Below are 14,805 nucleotides of genomic sequence, written 5' to 3'. Positions count from 1 at the left end.
GTGTATTCAGGGTAAGGGTCAGTGTACAGTGTCCCTGTGTATTCAGGGTAAGGGTTACTGTACAGGGTCCCTGTGTATTCAGGGTAAGGGTCACTGTACAGGGACCCTGTGTATTCAGGGTAAGGGTTATTGTACAGGGTCTCTGTGTATTCAGGTTAAGGTTTATTGTACAGGGTCCCTGTGTATTCAGAGTAAGCGTTACTGTACAGAGTCCCTGTGTAATCAGGGTAAAGTTTACTGTACAGAGTCCCTGTGTATTCAGGGTAAGGGTTACTGCACAGGGTACATGTGTATTCAGGGTAAGGGTTACTGTACAGGGTCCCTGTGTATTCAGGGTATGGGTTACTGTACACGGTCCCTGTGTATTCAGGATAAGGGTTATTGTACAGGGTCCCTGTGTATTCAGGGTAATGGTTACTGTACAGAGTCCCTGTTTATTCAGGGTAAGGGTTACTGTACATGTTCCCTGTGTATTCAGGATAAGGGTTACTGTACAGGGTACCTGTGTATTCAGGGTAAGTGTTACTGTGCAGGGTCCCTGTGTATTCAGGATAAGGGTCACTGTACAGGGTCCCTGTGTATTCAGGGTAAGGGTCACTCTAAAGGTTCCCTGTTTATTCAGGGTAATGATTACTGTTCAGAGTCCCTGTGTATTCAGGTTAAGGGTCACTGTACAGGGTCCCTATGTATTCAGGGTAACGGTTACTGTGCAGGTCCCTGTGTATTCAGGTTAAGGGTCACTGTACAGGAACCCTGTGTATTCAGGGTAAGGGTTACTGTACAGAGTCCCTGTGTATTCAAGGTAAGGGTCACTGTAGAGGGTCCCTGTGTATTCAGGGTAAGGGTCACTGTACAGTGTCCCTGTGTATTTAGGGTAAGGGTCACTGTATAGTGTCCCTGTGTATTCAGGGTAAGGGTCACTGTATAGTGTCCCTGTGTATTCAGGGTAAGGGTTACTGTACAGGGTCCCTGTGTATTCAGGGTAAGGGTTACTGTACAGGGTCCCTGTGTATTCAGGGTAAGGGTCACTGTACAGGGTCCCTGTGTATTCAGGGTAAGGGTTACTGTACAGGGTCCCTGTGTATTCAGGGTAAGGGTCACTGCACAGGGCCCCTGTGTATTCAGGGTAAGGTTTACTGCACAGGGTCCCTGTGTATTCAGGGTAAGGTTTACTGTACAGAGTTCCTGTGTATTCAGGATAAGGGTTACTGTACAGGGTCCCTGTGTATTCAGGGTAAGGGTTACTGTACACGGTCCCTGTGTAGTCAGGGTAAAGGATACTGTACACGGTCCCTGTGTATTCAGGGTAAGGGTTACTGTACAGTTTCCCTGTGTATTCAGTGTAAGGATCAGTGGACAGTGTCCCTGTGTATTCAGGGTAAGTTTTACTGTACAGGGTCCCTGTGTATTCAGGGTAAGGTTTATTGTACAGGGTCCCTGTGTATTCAGGGTAAGGGTTACTGTACAGGGTCCCTGTTTATTCAGGGTAAGGTTTACTGTACACGGTCCATGTGTATTCAGGGTAAGTGTTACTGTACAGGGTCCCTGTGTATTCAGGGTAAGGGTCAGTGTACAGTGTCCCTGTGTCTTCAGGGTAAGGGTTACTGTACAGGGTCCCTGTTTATTCAGGTAAGGGTTACTGTACAGGGTCCCTGTGTATTCAGGGTAAGGGTTACTGTACATGGTCCCTGTGTATTCAGGGTAAGGGTTACTGTACAGGGTCCCTGTGTGTTCTGGGTAAGGGTTATTGTACAGGGTCCCTGTCTATTCAGGTTAAGGGTTATTGTATACGGTCCCTGTGTATTCAGGGTAAGGTTTACTGTACAGGATCCCTGTATATTCAGGGTAAGGGTTACTGTACACGGTCCCCTTGTAAACAGGGTAAGTGTTATTGTACGGGGTCCCTGTGTATTCAGGGTAAGAGTTACTGTACACGGTCCCTGTGTATTCAGGCTAAGGGTTACTGTGCAGGATCCCTGTGTATTCAGGGTAAGGGTCAGTGTACAGTGTCCCTGTGTATTCAGGGTAAGGGTTACTTTACAGGGTCCCTGTGTATTCAGGGTAAGGGTTACTGTACGGGGTCCCTGTGTATTCAGGGTAAGGCTTATTGTAGAGGTTCCCTGTGTATTCAGGGTAAGGGTTACTGTACAGGATCCCTGTGTATTCAGGGTAAGGCTTACTGTACACGGTCCCTGTGTATACAGGGTAAGGTTTACTCTAGATGGTCCCTGTGTATTCAGGGTAAGTGTCACTGTACAGGGTCCCTGTGTATTCAGGGTAAGGGTTCCTGCAAAGTGTCTCTGTGTATTCAGGGTAAGGGTTACTGTACACGGTCCCTGTATATTCAGGGTAAGGGTTAATGTACAGGGTCCCTGTGTATTCAGGGTAAGGGTCACTGTATAGTGTCCCTGTGTATTCAGGGTAAGGGTTACTCTACAGGGTCCCTGTGTATTCAGGGTAAGGGTTACTCTACAGGGTCCCTGTGTATTCAGGGTAAGGGTCACTGCACAGGGCCCCTGTGTATTCAGGGTAAGGTTTACTGCACAGGGTCCCTGTGTATTCAGGGTAAGGTTTACTGTACAGAGTTCCTGTGTATTCAGGATAAGGGTTACTGTACAGGGTCCCTGTGTATTCAGGGTAAGGGTTACTGTACATGGACCCTGTGTAGTCAGGGTAAGGGATACTGTACACGGTCCCTGTATATTCAGGGTAAGGGTTACTGTACAGTTTCCCTGTGTATTCAGTGTAAGGATCAGTGGACAGTGTCCCTGTGTATTCAGGGTAAGTTTTACTGTACAGGGTCCCTGTGTATTCAGGGTAAGGTTTATTGTACAGGGTCCCTGTGTATGCAGGGTAAGGGTTACTGTACAGGGTCCCTGTTTATTCAGGGTAAGGTTAACTGTACACGGTCCCTGTGTATTCAGGGTAAGTGTTACTGTACAGGATCCCTCTGTATTCAGGGTAAGGATCACTGTACAGGGTCCCTGTGTATTCAGGGTAAGGGTCAGTGTACAGTGTCCCTGTGTCTTCAGGGTAAGGGTTACTGTACAGGGTCCCTGTTTATTCAGGTAAGGGTTACTGTACAGGGTCCCTGTGTATTCAGGGTAAGGGTTACTGTACAGGGTCCCTGTGTATTCAGGGTAAGGGTCAGTGTACAGTGTCCCTTTGTATTCAGGGTAAGGGTTATTGTACAGGGTCCCTGTGTATTCAGGCTAAGGGTTACTGCAAAGGGTCCCTGTGTATTCCGGGTAAGGGTTACTGTACAGAGTCCCTGTGTATTCAGGGTAAGGTTTATTGTACAAGGTCCCTGTGTATTCAGGGTAAGCGTTACTGTACAGAGTCCCTGTGTAATCAGGATAAAGTTTACTGTACAGAGTCCCTGTGTATTCAGGGTAAGGGTTACTGCACAGGGTACATGTGTATTCAGGGTAAGGGTTACTGTACAGGGTCCCTGTGTATTCAGGGTATGGGTTACTGTACACGGTCCCTGTGTATTCAGGGTAAGGTTTATTGTACAGGGTCCCTGTGTATTCAGGGTAAGGATTAATGTACAGGATACCTGTGTATTCAGGGTAAGGGTTAATGTACACCCTCCCTGTGTATTCAGGGTAAGGGTCAGTGTACAGTGTCCCTGTGTATTCAGGGTAAGGGTTAATGTACAGGGTCCCTGTGTATTCAGGGTAAGGGTCACTGCACAGGGTCCCTGTGTATTCAGGGTAAGGGTTACTGTACAGGGTCTCTGTGTATTCAGGTTAAGGTTTATTGTACAGGGTCCCTGTGTTTTCAGGGTATCGGTTACTGTACAGGATCCCTGAGTATTCAGGGTAAGGGTTACTGTAGAGGGTCCCTGTGTATTCAGGGTAATGGTTACTGTACAGAGTCCCTGTTTATTCAGGGTAAGGTTTACTGTACAGGATCCCTGTTTTTTGAGGGTAAGGGTTACTGTACACGGTCCCCATGTAAACAGGGTAAGGGTTACTGTACAGGGTCCCTGTGTATTCAGTGTAAGGGTTACTGTACAGTGTCCCTGTGTATTCAGGGTATGGATTACTGTACACGGTCCCTGTGTATTCAGGGTAAGGGTCAGTGTACAGTGTCCCTGTGTATTCAGGGTAAGGGTTACTGTACAAGGTCCCTATGTATTCAGGGTAAGGGTTATTGTACAGGGTACATGTGTATTCAGGGTAAGGGTTACTGTACAGAGTCCCTGTTTATTCAGGTAAGGGTTACTGTACAGGGTCCCTGTGTATTCAGGGTAAGGGTTACTGTACAGGGTCCCTGTGTATTCAGGGTAAGGGTCAGTGTACAGTGTCCCTGTGTATTCAGGGTAAGGGTCAGTGTACAGGGTCCCTGTGTATTCAGGGTAAGGGTTATTGTAGAGGGTCCCTGTGTATTCAAGGTAAGGTTTACTGTACAGGGTCCCTGTGTATTCAGGGTAAGCGTTACTGTACAGAGTCCCTGTGTAATCAGGGTAAGGGTTACTGTGCAGAGTCCCTGTGTATTCAGGGTAAGGGTTACTGCACAGGGTACATGTGTATTCAGGGTAAGGGTTACTGTAAATGGTCCCTGTATATTCAGGGTATGGGTTACTGTACACGGTCCCTGAGTATTCAGGGTAAGGGTTATTGTACAGGGTACCTGTGTATTCAGGGTAATGGTTAATGTACAGGGTCCCTGTGCATTCAGGGTAAGGGTTAATGTACACGGTCCCTGTTTATTCAGGGTAAGGTTCAGTGTACAGTGTCCTTGTGTATTCAGTGTAAGGGTTACTGTACAGGGTTCCTGTGTATTCAGGGTAAGGGATACTGTACAGGGTCCCTGTGTATTCAGGGTAAGGGTTACTGTACAGGGTCTCTGTGTATTCAGGTTAAGGTTTATTGTACAGGGTCTCTGTGTATTCAGGGTAAGGGTTACTGTACAGGGTCCCTGTGTATTCAGGGTAAGGGTTACTGTACACGGTCCCTGTGTATTCAAGGTAATGGTTACTGTACAGGGTCCCAGTGTATTCTGGGTAAGGGTTACTGTACAGGGTCCCTGTCTATTCAGGTTAAGGGTTATTGTATACGGTCCCTGTGTATTCAGGGTAAGGTTTACTGTACAGGATACCTGTTTTTTCAGGGTAAGGGTTACTGTACACGGTCCCCATGTAAACAGGGTAAGGGTTACTGTACAGGGTCCCTGTGTATTCAGGGTAAGAGTTACTGTACACGGTCCCTGTGTATTCAGGGTAAGGGTTACTGTACAGGGTCCCTGTATATTCAGGGTAAGGGTCAGTGTAGAGTGTCCCTGTGTATTCAGGGTAAGGGTTACTGTACAGGGTCCCTGTGTATTCAGTGTAAGGGTTACTGTACAGGGTCCCTGTGTCTTCAGGGTACGGGTTACTGTACAAGGTCCCTATATATTCAGGGTAAGAGTTACTGTACACGGTCCCTGTGTATTCAGGGTAAGGGTTACTGTACAGGGTCCCTGTGTATTCAGGATAAGGGTCACTGTACAGCCTTCCTTTTGTATTCAGGGTAAGGGTCAGTGTGCAGTGTCCCTGTGTATTCAGTGTAAGAGTTACTGTACAGTGTCCCTGTGTATTCAGGGTAAGGGTTACTGTACACGGTCCCTGTGTATTCAGGATAAGGGTTATTGTACAGGGTCCCTGTGTATTCAGGGTAATGGTTACTGTACAGAGTCCCTGTTTATTCAGGGTAAGGGTTACTGTACATGTTCCCTGTGTATTCAGGATAAGGGTTACTGTACAGGGTACCTGTGTATTCAGGGTAAGTGTTACTGTGCAGGGTCCCTGTGTATTCAGGGTAAGGGTCACTGTACAGGGTCGCTGTGTATTCAGGGTAAGGGTCACTCTAAAGGTTCCCTGTTTATTCAGGGTAATGATTACTGTTCAGAGTCCCTGTGTATTCAGGTTAAGGGTCACTGTACAGGGTCCCTATGTATTCAGGGTAACGGTTACTGTGCAGGTCCCTGTGTATTCAGGTTAAGGGTCACTGTACAGGAACCCTGTGTATTCAGGGTAAGGGTTACTGTACAGAGTCCCTGTGCATTCAAGGTAAGGGTCACTGTAGAGGGTCCCTGTGTATTCAGGGTAAGGGTCACTGTACAGTGTCCCTGTGTATTTAGGGTAAGGGTCACTGTATAGTGTCCCTGTGTATTCAGGGTAAGGGTCACTGTATAGTGTCCCTGTGTATTCAGGGTAAGGGTTACTGTACAGGGTCCCTGTGTATTCAGGGTAAGGGTTACTGTACAGGGTCCCTGTGTATTCAGGGTAAGGTTCACTGTACAGGGTCCCTGTGTATTCAGGGTTAGGGTTACTGTACAAGTTCCCTGTGTATTCAGGGTAAGGGTCACTGCACAGGGCCCCTGTGTATTCAGGGTAAGGTTTACTGCACAGGGTCCCTGTGTATTCAGGGTAAGGTTTACTGTACAGAGTTCCTGTGTATTCAGGATAAGGGTTACTGTACAGGGTCCCTGTGTATTCAGGGTAAGGGTTACTGTACATGGACCCTGTGTAGTCAGGGTAAGGGATACTGTACACGGTCCCTGTGTATTCAGGGTAAGGGTTACTGTACAGTTTCCCTGTGTATTCAGTGTAATGATCAGTGGACAGTGTCCCTGTGTATTCAGGGTAAGTTTTACTGTACAGGGTCCCTGTGTATTCAGGGTAAGGTTTATTGTACAGGGTCCCTGTGTATTCAGGGTAAGGGTTACTGTACAGGGTCCCTGTTTATTCAGGGTAAGGTTTACTGTACACGGTCCCTGTGTATTCAGGGTAAGTGTTAGTGTACAGGGTCCCTGTGTATTCAGGGTAAGGATCAATGTACAGGGTCCCTGTGTATTCAGGGTAAGGGTCAGTGTACAGTGTCCCTGTGTCTTCAGGTTAAGGGTTACTGTACAGGGTCCCTGTTTATTCAGGTAAGGGTTACTGTACAGGGTCCCTGTTTATTCAGGGTAAGGGTTACTGTACAGGGTCCCTGTATATTCAGGGTAAGGGTCAGTGTACAGTGACCCTTTGTATTCAGGGTAAGGGTTATTGTACAGGGTCCCTGTGTATTCAGGCTAAGGGTTACAGCAAAGGGTCCCTCTGTATTCAGGGTAAGGGTTACTGTACAGAGTCCCTGTATATTCAGGGTAAGGGTTACTGTACAGAGTCCCTGTTTATTCAGGGTAAGGGTTACTGCACAGGGTCCATGTGTATTCAGGGTAAGGGTTTTTGTACAGGATCCCTGTTTATTCAGGGTGTGGGTTACTGTACACGGTCCCTGTGTATTCAGGTTAAGGGTCAGTGTACAGTTTCCCTGTGTATTCAGGTAAGGGTTACTGTACAGGGTCCCTGTGTATTCAGGGTAAGGGTTACTGTACAGGGTACCTGGGTATTCAGGGTAAGAGTTACTGTACAGGGTCCCTGTTTATTCAGGTAAGGGTTACTGTACAGGGTACCTGTGTATTCAGGGTAAGGGATACTGTACAGGGTCCCTGTGTATGCAAGATAAGGGTCAGTGTACAGTGTCCCTGTGTATTCATGGTAATGGTCAGTGTACAGGGTCCCTGTGTATTCAGGGTAAGGGTTATTGTACAGGGTCCCTGTGTATTCAGGGTAAGGTTTACTGTACAGGATCCCTGTGTTTTCAGGGTAAGCGTTACTGTACAGAGTCCCTGTGTATTCAGGGTAAAGGTTACTGTACAGAGTCCCTGTGTATTCAGGGTAAGGGTTACTGCACAGGGTACATGTGTATTCAGGTTAAGGGTTAATGTACAGGCTCCCTGTGTATTCAGGGTATGGGTTACTGTACACGGTCCCTGTGTATTCAGGGTAAGGTTTATTGTACAGGGTCCCTGTGTATTCAGGGTAAGGGTTAATGTACAGGGTACCTGTTTATTCAGGGTAAGGGATAATGTGCACGGTCCCTGTGTATTCAGGGTAAGGGTCAGTGTACAGTGTCCCTGTGTATTCAGGGTAAGGGTTACTGTACAGGGTCCCTGTGTATTCAGGGTAAGGGTCACTGTACAGGGACCCTGTGTATTCAGGGTAAGGGTTATTGTACAGGGTCTCTGTGTATTCAGGTTAAGGTTTATTGTACAGGGTCCCTGTGTATTCAGAGTAAGCGTTACTGTACAGAGTCCCTGTGTAATCAGGGTAAAGTTTACTGTACAGAGTCCCTGTGTATTCAGGGTAAGGGTTACTGCACAGGGTACATGTGTATTCAGGGTAAGGGTTACTGTACAGGGTCCCTGTGTATTCAGGGTATGGGTTACTGTACACGGTCCCTGTGTATTCAGGGTAAGGTTTATTGTACAGGGTCCCTGTGTATTCAGGGTAAGGATTAATGGACAGGGTACCTGTGTATTCAGGGTAAGGGTTAATGTACACACTCCCTGTGTATTCAGGGTAAGGGTCAGTGTACAGTGTCCCTGTGTATTCAGGGTAAGGGTTAATGTACAGGGTCCCTGTGTATTCAGGGTAAGGGTCAGTGCACAGGGTCCCTGTGTATTCAGGGTAAGGGTTACTGTACAGGGTCTCTGTGTATTCAGGTTAAGGTTTATTGTACAGGGTCCCTGTGTTTTCAGGGTAAGGGTTACTGTACAGGATCCCTGAGTATTCAGGGTAAGGGTTACTGTAGAGGGTACCTGTGTATTCAGGGTAAGGGTTACTGTACATGGTCCCTGTGTATTCAGGGTAAGGGTTACTGTACAGGGTCCCTGTGTGTTCTGGGTAAGGGTTATTGTACAGGGTCCCTGCCTATTCAGGGTAAGGGTTATTGTATACGGTCCCTGTGTATTCAGGGTAAGGTTTACTGTACAGGATCCCTGTATATTCAGGGTAAGGGTTACTGTACACGGTCCCCTTGTAAACAGGGTAAGGGTTATTGTACGGGGTCCCTGTGTATTCAGGGTAAGAGTTACTGTACACGGTCCCTGTGTATTCAGGGTAAGGGTTACTGTGCAGGATCCCTGTGTATTCAGGGTAAGGGTCAGTGTACAGTGTCCCTGTGTATTCAGGATAAGGGTTACTTTACAGGGTCCCTGTGTATTCAGGGTAAGGGTTACTGTACGGGGTCCCTGTGTATTCAGGGTAAGGCTTATTGTAGAGGTTCCCTGTGTATTCAGGGTAAGGGTTACTGTACAGGATCCCTGTGTATTCAGGGTAAGGCATACTGTACACGGTCCCTGTGTATACAGGGTAAGGTTTACTGTAGACGGTCCCTGTGTATTCAGGGTAAGTGTCACTGTACAGGGTCCCTGTGTATTCAGGGTAAGGGTTCCTGCAAAGTGTCACTGTGTATTCAGGGTAAGGGTTACTGTACACGGTCCCTGTATATTCAGGGTAAGGGTTACTGTACAGGGTCCATGTGTATTCAGGGTAAGGGTCACTGTATAGTGTCCCTGTGTATTCAGGGTAAGGGTTACTGTACAGGGTCCCTGTGTATTCAGGGTAAGGGTTACTCTACAGGGTCCCTGTGTATTCAGGGTAAGGGTCACTGCACAGGGCCCCTGTGTATTCAGGGTAAGGTTTACTGCACAGGTTCCCTGTGTATTCAGGGTAAGGTTTACTGTAGAGAGTTCCTGTGTATTCAGGATAAGGGTTACTGTACAGGGTCCCTGTGTATTCAGGGTAAGGGTTACTGTACAGGGTCCCTGTGTATTCATGGTAAGGGTTACTCTACAGGGTCTCTGTGTATTCTGGGTAAGGGTCACTGCACAGGGCCCCTGTGTATTCAGGGTAAGGTTTACTGCACAGGGTCCCTGTGTATTCAGGGTAAGGTTTACTGTACAGAGTTCCTGTGTATTCAGGATAAGGGTTACTGTACAGGGTCCCTGTGTATTCAGGGTAAGGATTACTGTACATGGACCCTGTGTAGTCAGGGTAAGGGATACTGTACACGGTCCCTGTATATTCAGGGTAAGGGTTACTGTACAGTTTCCCTGTGTATTCAGTGTAAGGATCAGTGGACAGTGTCCCTGTGTATTCAGGGTAAGTTTTACTGTACAGGGTCCCTGTGTATTCAGGGTAAGGTTTATTGTACAGTGTCCCTGTGTATTCAGGGTAAGGATCACTGTACAGGGTCCCTGTGTATTCAGGGTAAGGGTCATTGTACAGTGTCCCTGTGTCTTCAGGGTAAGGGTTACTGTACAGGGTCCCTGTTTATTCAGGTAAGGGTTACTGTACAGGGTCCCTGTGTATTCAGGGTAAGGGTTACTGTACAGGGTCCCTGTGTATTCAGGGTAAGGGTCAGTGTAGAGTGTCCCTTTGTATTCAGGGTAAGGGTTATTGTACAGGCTCCCTGTGTATTCAGGCTAAGGGTTACTGCAAAGGGTCCCTGTGTATTCAGGGTAAGGGTTACTGTACAGAGTCCCTGTGTATTCAGGGTAAGGTTTATTGTACAAGGTCCCTGTGTATTCAGGGTAAGCGTTACTGTACAGAGTCCCTGTGTAATCAGGGTAAAGTTTACTGTACAGAGTCCCTGTGTATTCAGGGTAAGGGTTACTGCACAGGGTACATGTGTATTCAGGGTAAGGGTTACTGTACAGGGTCCCTGTGTATTCAGGGTATGGGTTACTGTACACGGTCCCTGTGTATTCAGGGTAAGGTTTATTGTACAGGGTCCCTGTGTATTCAGGGTAAGGATTAATGTACAGGATACCTGTGTATTCAGGGTAAGGGTTAATGTACACACTCCCTGTGTATTCAGGGTAAGGGTCAGTGTACAGTGTCCCTGTGTATTCAGGGTAAGGGTTAATGTACAGGGTCCCTGTGTATTCAGGGTAAGGGTCACTGCACAGGGTCCCTGTGTATTCAGGGTAAGGGTTACTGTACAGGGTCTCTGTGTATTCAGGTTAAGGTTTATTGTACAGGGTCCCTGTGTTTTCAGGGTAAGGGTTACTGTACAGGATCCCTGAGTATTCAGGGTAAGGGTTACTGTAGAGGGTCCCTGTGTATTCAGGGTAAGGGTTACTGTACATGGTCCCTGTGTATTCAGGGTAAGGGTTACTGTACAGCGTCCCTGTGTGTTCTGGGTAAGGGTTACTGTACAGGGTCCCTGTCTATTCAGGGTAAGGGTTATTGTATACGGTCCCTGTGTATTCAGGGTAAGGTTTACTGTACAGGATCCCTGTGTATTCAGGGTAAGGGTTACTGTACACGGTCCCCTTGTAAACAGGGTAAGGGTTATTGTACGGGGTCCCTGTATATTCAGGGTAAGAGTTACTGTACACGGTCCCTGTGTATTCAGGATAAGGGTTACTGTGCAGGATCCCTGTGTATTCAGGGTAAGGGTCAGTGTACAGTGTCCCTGTGTATTCAGGGTAAGGGTTACTGTACAGGGTCCCTGTGTATTCAGGGTAAGGGTTACTGTACGGGGTCCCTGTGTATTCAGGTTAAGGCTTATTGTACAGCTTCCCTGTGTAGTCAGAGTAAGGGTTACTGTACAGGATCCCTGTGTATTCAGGGTAAGGGTTACTGTACAGGGTCCCTGTGTATACAGGGTAAGGTTTACTGTAGACGGTCCCTATGTATTCAGGGTAAGTGTCACTGTACAGGGTCCCTGTGTATTCTGAGTAAGGGTTCCTGCAAAGTGTCTCTGTGTATTCAGGGTAAGGGTTACTGTACACGGTCCCTGTATATTCAGGGTAAGAGTTACTGTACAGGGTCCCTGTGTATTCAGGGTAAGGGTCACTGTATAATGTCCCTGTGTATTCAGGGTAAGGGTTACTGTACAGGGTCCCTGTGTATTCAGGGTAAGTGTTACTGTACAGGGTCCCTGTGTATTCAGGGTAAGGTTCACTGTACAGGGTCCCTGTGTATTCAGGGTAAGGGTTACTGTACAGGGTCCCTGTGTATTCAGGGTAAGGGTCACTGCACAGGGCCCCTGTGTATTCAGGGTAAGGTTTACTGCACAGGGTCCCTGTGTATTCAGTGTAAGGTTTACTGTACAGAGTTCCTGTGTATTCAGGATAAGGGTTACTGTACAGGGTCGCTGTGTATTCAGGGTTAGGATTACTGTACATGGACCCTGTGTAGTCAGGGTAAGGGATACTGTACACGGTCCCTGTGTATTCAGGGTAAGGGTTACTGTACAGTTTCCCTGTGTATTCAGTGTAAGGATCAGTGGACAGTGTCCCTGTGTATTCAGGGTAAGTTTTACTGTACAGGGTCCCTGTGTATTCAGGGTAAGGTTTATTGTACAGGGTCCCTGTGTATTCAGGGTAAGGGTTACTGTACAGGGTCCCTGTTTATTCAGGTTAAGGTTTACTGTACACGGTCCCTGTGTATTCAGGGTAAGTGTTACTGTACAGGGTCCCTGTGTATTCAGGGTAAGGATCACTGTACAGGGTCCCTGTGTATTCAGGGTAAGGGTCAGTGTACAGTGTCCCTGTGTATTCAGGGTAAGGGTTACTGTACAGGGTCCCTGTTTATTCAGGTAAGGGTTACTGTACAGGGTCCCTGTGTATTCACGGTAAGGGTTACTGTACAGGGTCCCTGTGTATTCAGGGTAAGGGTCAGTGTACAGTGTCCCTTTGTATTCAGGGTAAGGATTATTGTACAGGGTACCTGTGTATTCAGGCTAAGAGTTACTGCAAATGGTCCCTGTGTATTCAGGGTAAGGGTTACTGTACAGAGTCCCTGTGTATTCAGGGTAAGGGTTACTGTACAGGGTCCCTGTCTATTCAGGGTAAGGGTTATTGTATACGGTCCCTGTGTATTCAGGGTAAGGTTTACTGTACAGGATCCCTGTGTATTCAGGGTAAGGGTTACTGTACACGGTCCCTGTGTATTCAGGATAAGGGTTACTGTGCAGGATCCCTGTGTATTCAGGGTAAGGGTCAGTGTACAGTGTCCCTGTGTATTCAGGGTAAGGGTTACTGTACAGGGTCCCTGTGTATTCAGGGTAAGGGTTACTGTACGGGGTCCCTGTGTATTCAGGTTAAGGCTTATTGTACAGCTTCCCTGTGTATTCAGGGTAAGGGTTACTGTACAGGATCCCTGTGTATTCAGGGTAAGGGTTACTGTACAGGGTCCCTGTGTATACAGGGTAAGGTTTACTGTAGACGGTCCCTATGTATTCAGGGTAAGTGTCACTGTACAGGGTCCCTGTGTATTCTGGGTAAGGGTTCCTGCAAAGTGTCTCTGTGTATTCAGGGTAAGGGTTACTGTACACGGTCCCTGTATATTCAGGGTAAGAGTTACTGTACAGGGTCCCTGTGTATTCAGGGTAAGGGTCACTGTATAATGTCCCTGTGTATTCAGGGTAAGGGTTACTGTACAGGGTCCCTGTGTATTCAGGGTAAGTGTTACTGTACAGGGTCCCTGTGTATTCAGGGTAAGGTTCACTGTACAGGGTCCCTGTGTATTCAGGGTAAGGGTTACTGTACAGGGTCCCTGTGTATTCAGGGTAAGGGTCACTGCACAGGGCCCCTGTGTATTCAGGGTAAGGTTTACTGCACAGGGTCCCTGTGTATTCAGTGTAAGGTTTACTGTACAGAGTTCCTGTGTATTCAGGATAAGGGTTACTGTACAGGGTCGCTGTGTATTCAGGGTTAGGATTACTGTACATGGACCCTGTGTAGTCAGGGTAAGGGATACTGTACACGGTCCCTGTGTATTCAGGGTAAGGGTTACTGTACAGTTTCCCTGTGTATTCAGTGTAAGGATCAGTGGACAGTGTCCCTGTGTATTCAGGGTAAGTTTTACTGTACAGGGTCCCTGTGTATTCAGGGTAAGGTTTATTGTACAGGGTCCCTGTGTATTCAGGGTAAGGGTTACTGTACAGGGTCCCTGTTTATTCAGGTTAAGGTTTACTGTACATGGTCCCTGTGTATTCAGGGTAAGTGTTACTGTACAGGGTCCCTGTGTATTCAGGGTAAGGATCACTGTACAGGGTCCCTGTGTATTCAGGGTAAGGGTCAGTGTACAGTGTCCCTGTGTCTTCAGGGTAAGGGTTACTGTACAGGGTCCCTGTTTATTCAGGTAAGGGTTACTGTACAGGGTCCCTGTGTATTCACGGTAAGGGTTACTGTACAGGGTCCCTGTGTATTCAGGGTAAGGGTCAGTGTACAGTGTCCCTTTGTATTCAGGGTAAGGATTATTGTACAGGGTACCTGTGTATTCAGGCTAAGAGTTACTGCAAAGGGTCCCTGTGTATTCAGGGTAAGGGTTACTGTACAGAGTCCCTGTGTATTCAGGGTAAGGGTTACTGTACAGAGTCCCTGTGTATTCAGGGTAAGGGTTACTGCACAGGGTCCATGTGTATTCAGGGTAAGGTTTACTGTACAGGGTCCCTGTGTATTCAGGGTATGGGTTACTGTACACGGTCCCTGTGTATTCAGGGTAAGGTTCATTGTACAGGGTCCCTGTGTATTCAGGGTAAGGATTAATGTACAGGGTACCTGTGTATTCAGGGTAAGGGTTAATGTACACACTCCCTGTGTATTCAGGGTAAGGGTCAGTGTACAGTGTCACTGTGTATTCAGGGTAAGGGTTAATGTACAGGGTCCCTGTGTATTCAGGGTAAGGGTCACTGCACAGGGTCCCTGTGTATTCAGGGTAAGGGTTACTGTACAGAGTCCCTGTGTATTCAGGGTAAGGGTTACTGTACAGGGTCCCTGTCTATTCAGGGTAAGGGTTATTGTATACGGTCCCTGTGTATTCAGGGTAAGGTTTACTGTACAGGATCCCTGTGTATTCAGGGTAAGGGTTACTGTACACGGTCCCCTTGTAAACAGGGTAAGGGTTATTGTACGGGGTCCCTGTATATTCAGGGTAAGAGTTACTGTACACGGTCCCTGTGTATTCAGGATAAGGGT

The sequence above is a fragment of the Pristiophorus japonicus genome, chromosome Y, assembly GCF_044704955.1.
Source record: "Pristiophorus japonicus isolate sPriJap1 chromosome Y, sPriJap1.hap1, whole genome shotgun sequence".
Classification (NCBI taxonomy): domain Eukaryota; kingdom Metazoa; phylum Chordata; class Chondrichthyes; family Pristiophoridae; genus Pristiophorus; species Pristiophorus japonicus.
The sequence above is the reverse complement of the archived record's forward strand: the minus strand, read 5'-3'. Positions refer to the sequence as shown.